We start from the raw sequence: 8019 nt of genomic DNA, 5'->3' as shown, positions 1-8019 counted from the left end.
GAAACAACAACTGCAGCCCAAGCTAGGAGTCCAGGAAAATGTTAATGCTCAAAAAGTCTGAACTCCTTGATGAGTTTCTGGGAGGCATTTTTTAATGCCAAGGTGAAGGAGAGAGATTGTAGGGTATGTGATCAGCTCCTGCACAATTCTCTGATTGGTTTGTGGTGAAGTAATAAGATGATGTCACAATGGGCAACCTTATCACTCAGGCTCCAATAAGTCTGGGGTCATCAAATAGTTGACTCCTTCCATTTAGTGGGATTTTTCACATCTTTAAAACAATTAAGGAATGTACATCAGATACTTTTACCAAGGTACTTCTGAGAGACATTAAAGGAGAGGAACTGGATAAGGGTCTGTCCTAGGAAGTTTCCCCCTCAACCCCAACGTGTGTGAGTAGAAGCAAAGCACTGACATTCACAAGTCCTTTATAGTCTGGGGGATCAATGGGGCATCTGAGAGATCACAGAAGTTTATAACTGTCAAAGAGCCACCAGACTTTATGGGAAGCACAGTGAGATGATTTGAGAAGAGCATTTAACATTGGGTTGTATCTTACATACATTTGTGTTTATGTAAGTTTATGTAAGTTATACTGAAAGTATTACACCTGGAGTAGTCTGAACACTGATGATCTCTCAAAACTGATCACAAGAATCTCTTTTCCATTGGAGAGAAATTATTGGAGTTGTATAAATCAAGGAGAATAGTGAAAGCTGGTAGAAAAAAAAAAACAAAAAAATAATAAATGCAGACAATACAGAAAACAGAGAAGAGAGAAGGGGCACAGAGCCAGGAGATCACAGAAACTGTAAGGAAATATTTCCAAACTCATCACAGAAACTAGAGAAGGATCACTACTGCAGAAGTGCTAGACAACATCTTATTATCTCTCCTCTCAGAAAGCTGACTTAATGCACAAATAAGTGTAATGGAGGTGTCAAGAAAGAGGCAGAGGCACACTTTTCTGGAACCTGTTTTATGCAAGATTAATGACCAGCTGTTTTTTGTTGTTGTTTGTTTGTTTTTTAATTCTTTTTACTTTGCTCTTGATTGTTTCATCCTTTTGGTAGGAAGATATTTATTAACTGGATTGGGTGGCCACTGTGTTTCTTAAGGGGCAAGAGAAAGGAACAAATAAAATCTGAAATTAAGATGGAAGCCTTAGTAGACCCTGGAATGTGGAATATCAAGGTCCTAGACTTGGCCAAAGATATCCAGTCAAATGACTATTAAGTGAAAAGGGTTATAGAGTGTCTATAAGGTTCAAATATCTTAAACTTAGAGATTTCCAAAAATGTAAATATATTACCTAAATGGGAGGCCATTGGTCTGACTAAACACAGTTAATATTTGGAGTCTGATGGGAATTGTGGGATGAGGTCATCACCTCTAAATGAAGAAAAGTAAAACATTTCAGTATAGGTAAGTGGGTATGTCAGTTCTTCAATATCATTTAGGTAGCCACCCAATTCTTTGAAAAAGAAAAACAAAACTGTCTTTGTTTTACAAATGTAGCCTTTAAAGAAGGTATGACTATAAAAATCTAAAGTCCACCAATTTTTTTACTACTTCCCAAACGTCCTCTATTTATCTTAGTGAAAGTGAAAGTGTTAGTTGCTCAGTCATGCATGTCTGACTCTTTGCAATCCCATAGACTGTAGCCTGCCAGGCTCCTCTGTCCATGGAATTCTCCTGGCAACAATTCTGGAGTGGGTTGCCATTCCTTTCTCCAGAGTATCTTCCCTACTCGGGGATGGAATCTGTGTCTCACCCATTGCAGGCAGATTCTCTACTATCTGAGTCACCAGGGAAGCCATTTATCTTAAGAGGCTTGTAAGTATTAAACAAAGGGGAAACAAAGTCATCCTAGGAGGAACTCACCTGTATCTTTGAAATCAAATGTCATATCTGGTCCTTTCAGGAATCCTTATCTCTGCCATCTTTTAAAATGCAAATTTTGAAAAGCAGGTAAAACAATTTAGGAGCTGACTTGTCAAGGATGAATGCAAATCCTAAGTGTCTTTTCTGTAAATATTTAGTAGAAAGATTTAGCCATCTGGACAAGTAAGCTTGATTTGTTCCATCCTCTGGAAACCTAATATCCAGCCTCTTTTGTAAGCTTATGTGTTTTATATTGTTATCTGGGACTCAGGGCTGAAATTTTAGAGTGGGAACTGTGACACCTCTGTGTTTGTGTGTTTTTATGTATCTATATGTGTAATGTAGATGTATAGTACTGCTAAAAATAAATTCATAAAAGAGCTCTTCGTAATTTCCTTAAAGGAATTTAAGTGCAGCTATAAATAGTCAGAAAATAACCTGGCCAGGATGAATTTCAGGTTCATGCCATCTGAAAAACATTCAGTACTAAGCTTATATTTGGTATTGATGGTGGCTTAAGCTTGTTGGTCTGATTAATATAGACATGTCTTTAGAATCATCAATGTTAAGTATAAAACATCTGTTTTAGCTAGGTTTACTAGACCTTATTATATCTATTTCAAATTTGTCAGCAAGAAAAGTAACTCAATGTTGGGGCAAAAATACTTTTAAGGAAATAAGATATATATTTTCAGTAAAAGAAAGTGTGAGGAATGAAATACTGAAAAGAGTTTTACATGATCAAGATTTTCTATGATTATGTTAAATTTAGCTGGGTAAATGGATTTTGTTGGGAGTGGACTAGGGGAAGACTGGGCTTGCTTTCTCCCTTCAAAAATTCTTGAAATGTGGCTTTTGACAATAGATTGTGTGAGTTCCTCTGCCTATAAGTGATTTCTACTTGCTTTTCAGAACTTTTATAACTTTGGTTAAGGAATAAATATTTTCTCACAGTGACCTATGATCTTATTTGACCATTTTAAACCTTTTGACAAGCTTCCAAAATTCCAAATTTTAAAGTTCTTTTGATTTCTGGCTAACTTTGGGCTATTTTAGAAGACCCTTGAGGTATCTCAAAGATAAATTATTTAATTAGGATTATTTGATATGTTAACCATTCATAATTGTGGTTATTACAACAAAGTTTCTTTATCAACTGCACTGTAATCAGCTGTTTAGCCATGACTTTTAAGTCTTTTGTCATTGATAGGTAATTATTTTTGTACTCCAATGCTGTTATAAGAAGTGCTTCACATCAAGGTTTATAGGAAGGCTAAGGAAATAGTTGCAACAGTTCCACATCAAGATGATGACTATGGGAGGATTCCAGCCCAAACTGATTTAAAACAAGGAGCTGTTCTGCCCTACATCCCCTAGATCAGGCATCCAGAGATTTTTATTCCCTTACAGGCAAGGTTGATGCCCCAACTCTACCTTGAAGCAGTTACAGAAAATGGACCATTGCCCCTCTGATTCCCATAAGAATATGGGAGTAAAAACTCTGAAGGGGAAATACAACAGGAAGGAAGGGGCAAGACATAACATTTGGAAGAATGACATAACCCTAGGACATGACATAAACTGATTAGAACCAGATGAATCCAAGACGGTGGACAAGTTGACTTGCACTAGACTTTGAGTCTCAGTATATGTTCATTATAACACATTAGTATGCTAAATAAATGACACATCCACAGGCACTGTGGGTCAACTATCCAAGTCAACTATCAAATACCAAAAATTGGGCAATGGACAAAATCCTGGAAGTCTCTGACCCTTCCCCCAAAATAGTTGGAATACTCCTGCACTCATTAGCCTACAGTCTTCCAGGGTGGCACTAGTGGTAAGCACCCTGCTGCCAATGCAGAAGACATAAGAGATGCAGGTTTAATCCCTCGGTTGGGAAGATACCCTGAAGGAGGGCATGGCAACCCACTCCAGTTTTCTTGCCTGGAGAATCCCATGGACAGAGGAGCCTGGCAGGCTATAGTCCATGGGGTCGCAAAGAGTCAGACATGACTGAAGCAACTTAGCATGCACATTAGCCTATGAAATTACCCAGTCAATAAAAGCTAACCACACCATATTTTGAGGCTGTTGTCTCCTTCTGAGATGGCCCACACTCTGTGGATAGTACTTCTCTCTAAATAAATCCACTTCTTACTTATCACTTTGTCTCTCACTGATTTTTTTTTCTGTGACGAGACTTCAAGAATCTGAGCTTCATTAAGTGCTGAAATAGGGGTATGATCCCGATTGTAATATCGTGAGTTTTGGCAAAATTTGAGGCCTGACATGTGGGTTCAAGTCCCAATTTGAGCTGCACGGTTTCATAAGCAACATTGCTATTATACCAAAGAAAGGATAGGGAGCAGAATATTGTCCCTATAGACAGTGAGATCACACAAAAAATATGTGCATATAAAATATGTATAAATATAAAGTTCTAGCCTAACATCCTCCCCGCCCTTTATATATTTATTTACTTTTTCACTCTACTGGATCCTGTTTGCTGTGTGGGTTTTTCTCTAGTTGCATCAAGCAGGGTTAGTCTCTGCTTGCGGTGCATGGTTTCTCCTTGTGGTGGCTTCTCTTCTTGCAGAGCACAGGCTCTAGGACACGTGGGCTTCAGTATGTGCGGCACATGGGCCCTGGAGCACAGGCCCAGCAGTTGTGACTCACAGGCTTAACAGATCCACAGCATGTGGGATCTTCTTGGGCCAGGGGTTGAACCTATTTCTTCTGCCTTGGCAGGGATTCTTTACCACTGAGCCACCAGGGAAACCTCTAACCTAGTATTTCAAAACAAACTAAAAGTGATTCTAAACATGAATAATAATAGAATTAGGAAAACTCATAAAGTGATAGAATTCAAGAAAGACAAATAAAAATTCATTTCAGAAATAAACAGTAAACTAAAAGAAATGTAAGAGTGAATGCTTTAAGAGAAAAAGAAAGACAATTTAAATACAAAAAAGAAAAAGAAGATAAAGAAGAAAATTAAAGTAATTTGAGCATGTATATGCGTCACCAAAGAAGGAAGTGAAATACATGAAACAGAACAAATACTACAATAAGTATTTGGAAAAATATTACTAAAATTAAAAAAAAAAAATCTGAAAATTACATATTGAAAGGACATTATCTCTTAAAGAAAATAATGCTGGAATTTTTCACCTGAAATGAAACCTTGAAAGAAAAATAAACAAAAAAATTGGATAAAATAGCAAAATAGTTAAGTCATTTAAAGGACAAAGAAAAGAAGATGGTGGTCATATTTTTATTGATAATAACACAATGCCAGGAGATAACATATATTTTTGATAATCAGGGAGAGAAAAATATGAGTCAAATGTCATATACCCATTTAAATGCATGTATAATTTTCACACACAAGCTATTATAAACTTGCAAAATTGCTTTAGAAAATACTCCTGAAATAATAGGGTAAGGGCCTTCTAAAATCCATAAAAGCAACATTAGCACAAGCAAAAGTTGTCAAAATCAATTTTTTTCAGAAATCTGGAAATTAACCAAAGGTTTGCAATAATATAAGGAGTGTTTACTCAAGAAAACTAGCTGAATCTCATTAAAAACAGCAAGCTTTATGGAATCTTAATTGGCTTTATACACAACATCCTCTCCCAAACTCTGCAAGTAACTTTGAAAAAACAAAAGCCAGACAATGTCATGATAACTGTGAAAATCAGAAGGCTAGCAGCTGCTGGAGAGGACAGCACAGAATAGAATACAAGTCCCATCCTCAGAAACTGTCACTTATTAACCAAGGCTGGAAGCTCCCTGGAAAGGAGCTTGCTCTCAGTATTTGTCTTTCTCTAACCTGACTCAGAGCTTGCTTTATGTAAACAGCTCTATCCTCAGGGCATTCGTTCAAAATCATCATAGGAATTATTTATAATCAAAGTTGCCTGAGGCAGCAATATCATTTGTGGCCATTAAGAGGCTGATGAAAACATCTAAAAGGAAAAACTAGGAAATAGGATCTATTAGGAGGGCCAAAAAGCTCTAGAATATTCTTGGTGATCCAGAAGACCACAAACACGAGCAAGGCTCTGTATATGCCCAGGAAAGGCCTGAGACCTTTCTGGTATCCCAACTCTACCTGACTTTGCAGCTGGTACAAGGAGGAAATGAAGGTTAAGGCAGCAATTTTGGGGGTTAGAGACATTCTAACATGCACACATGCCTCTCTGCAAGAACTGAGAGACTTTCCATTCAAGGCATTTAAAGAAAGCTCTGTCTCATCCTTCGCTGACCACTAAGCTAACCAAACACAGACTTCAGTGACCACACAAAACAAAAGTATAGAATTTACCAAATTAACCCAGAAAAGACATTTAAACAAATAGCAATAATAGCTGCTGCTGCGTTGCTTCAGTCATGTCCAACTCTGTGAGACCCCCATGGCGGCAGCCCACCAGGCTCCCCTGTCCCTGGGATTCTCCAGGAAAGAACATTGGAGTGCCATTTCCTTCTCCAATGCATGAAAGTGAAAAGTGAAAGTGAAGTCTCTCAGTCACGTCTGACTCTTAGCGGCCTCATGGATTGAAGCCTGCCAGGCTCCTCCCGCTATGGGATTTTCCAGGCAAGAACACTGGAGTGGGTCGCCAGTGCCTTCTCCGAATAATAGCAAAAACAATCAAATAAATAACAACAAAGAGAACAACAACAACAAAACTCTAAAGGGAAAAATCTGATTCTCAAAGTTGCCACAGTGTCATATTCAAAATGTCCTGTTTTCAACAACAAAAAACTTATATTGAAAATCTTTTTCAAACAACAACAAAATTATAAAGAAACAAGAACATGACACTACACAGAAAAGAAAAAAAAAAAGGAAATGAATAAAACTGTCCTTGGGGAATCCCAGACATTGGGTTTACTAGCCAAAGACTTATTTCTTTTCACTTTTTCTTTATATTGTTAGAATGATAATTTTTAATTAATTTATTTTAATTGAAAGATAACTACTTTACAGTCTGCATTGGTTTCTAGCAAGCATCAACATGAATCAGTCATATGTTTACATGTCCCCTTCCACTTGAATATTTCTCCCACCTCCCTCCCCTCCTACCCCTCTAGGTGGTTAGAAAGTGCTGGGTTGAGTTCCCCGAGTCACACAGTAAATTCCGATTTACTAGACAAAGACTATTTTATATATGCTGAAGAGCTTAAGGAAACCTTGTGCAAACAAACCATGAAAATGATGTCTCACCAAGTAAGGCATGTCAATAGAGATAGGAATTATGAAAAGGAAACAGGAATTCTGCATTTGAAAAATTTCTAGAGGGGCTCAACATCAAATTTGAACAGAAAGAAGAAGAACCAGTGCACTTGAAAATGGGGCAATTGAAATTATTCAGCTTGAGAAATAAAACAAATGATGAAGAAAAAATTTAAAAGGCCTTAGAGGATAGGGAGGCCTGGTGTGCTGCAGTCCATGGGGTTGCAAAGAGTCAGACACAACTGAGTGACTGAATTGACTGACTGACGAGAGGCCTGTGGGACTCCATCTAGCAAACTGACATGTGCATTTAGGAGTTACCAAATGACAAGAGTCAGAGGAAAGAACAGGAATAATATTTGAACCAGTTGTGACCAAAAACTATTATATCATTAATCTGACATCTCAAAAAGATCCACACTAAGACACATTATGGTCAAAAGATCAAAAGGCAAAGAATCTTGAAAACAGCAAAAGAAAATTGACTCATCACATACAAGGGAGCTTCAATAACTGACTAATAATGCTTGATTATTTTAAACCATGAATGCTAGAATACAGTGGGATGACATATACAAAGTACTGAAAAATAAAGGCTATCAACAAATAATTTTATCAGGCAAAACTATGCTTCTAAAATGAAGGATAAACCAAGATATTTCCAAGACAAACAAAAACCAAGACTATTTGTTTCTAGCAAAGTACCCTTACCACAGGACTGGAAAAGATCAGTTTTTCATTCCAATCCCAAAGAAAGGCAATGCCAAAGAATGCTCAAACTACAGCACAATTGCACTCATCTCACATGCTAGTAAAGCAATGCTCAAAATTCTCCAAGCCAGGCTTCAGCAATAAGTGAATTGTGAAATTCCAGATGTTCAAGCTGATTT

The 8019-nt window shown here is 37.4% G+C and overlaps 1 long non-coding RNA gene across 1 annotated transcript in view; it reads left to right on the top strand.

Moving 5' to 3' along the window:
• The first annotated feature begins 205 nt into the window (after positions 1-205).
• The window catches only part of LOC110133121 (uncharacterized), a 40096-nt gene continuing 32282 nt past the window's right edge, over positions 206-8019 (top strand). Inside the window, exon 1 of the long non-coding RNA XR_002312688.2 lies at positions 206-392. This is a non-coding gene — a long non-coding RNA (uncharacterized lncRNA). The remainder of the gene's footprint in view (positions 393-8019) is intronic.

This window comes from Odocoileus virginianus, chromosome 17 (assembly GCF_023699985.2).
Source record: "Odocoileus virginianus isolate 20LAN1187 ecotype Illinois chromosome 17, Ovbor_1.2, whole genome shotgun sequence".
In the NCBI taxonomy this organism is placed as follows: Eukaryota; Metazoa; Chordata; class Mammalia; order Artiodactyla; family Cervidae; genus Odocoileus; species Odocoileus virginianus.
Note: the sequence above shows the minus strand (reverse complement) of the source record. Positions and strands in the feature narration are given on the sequence as shown.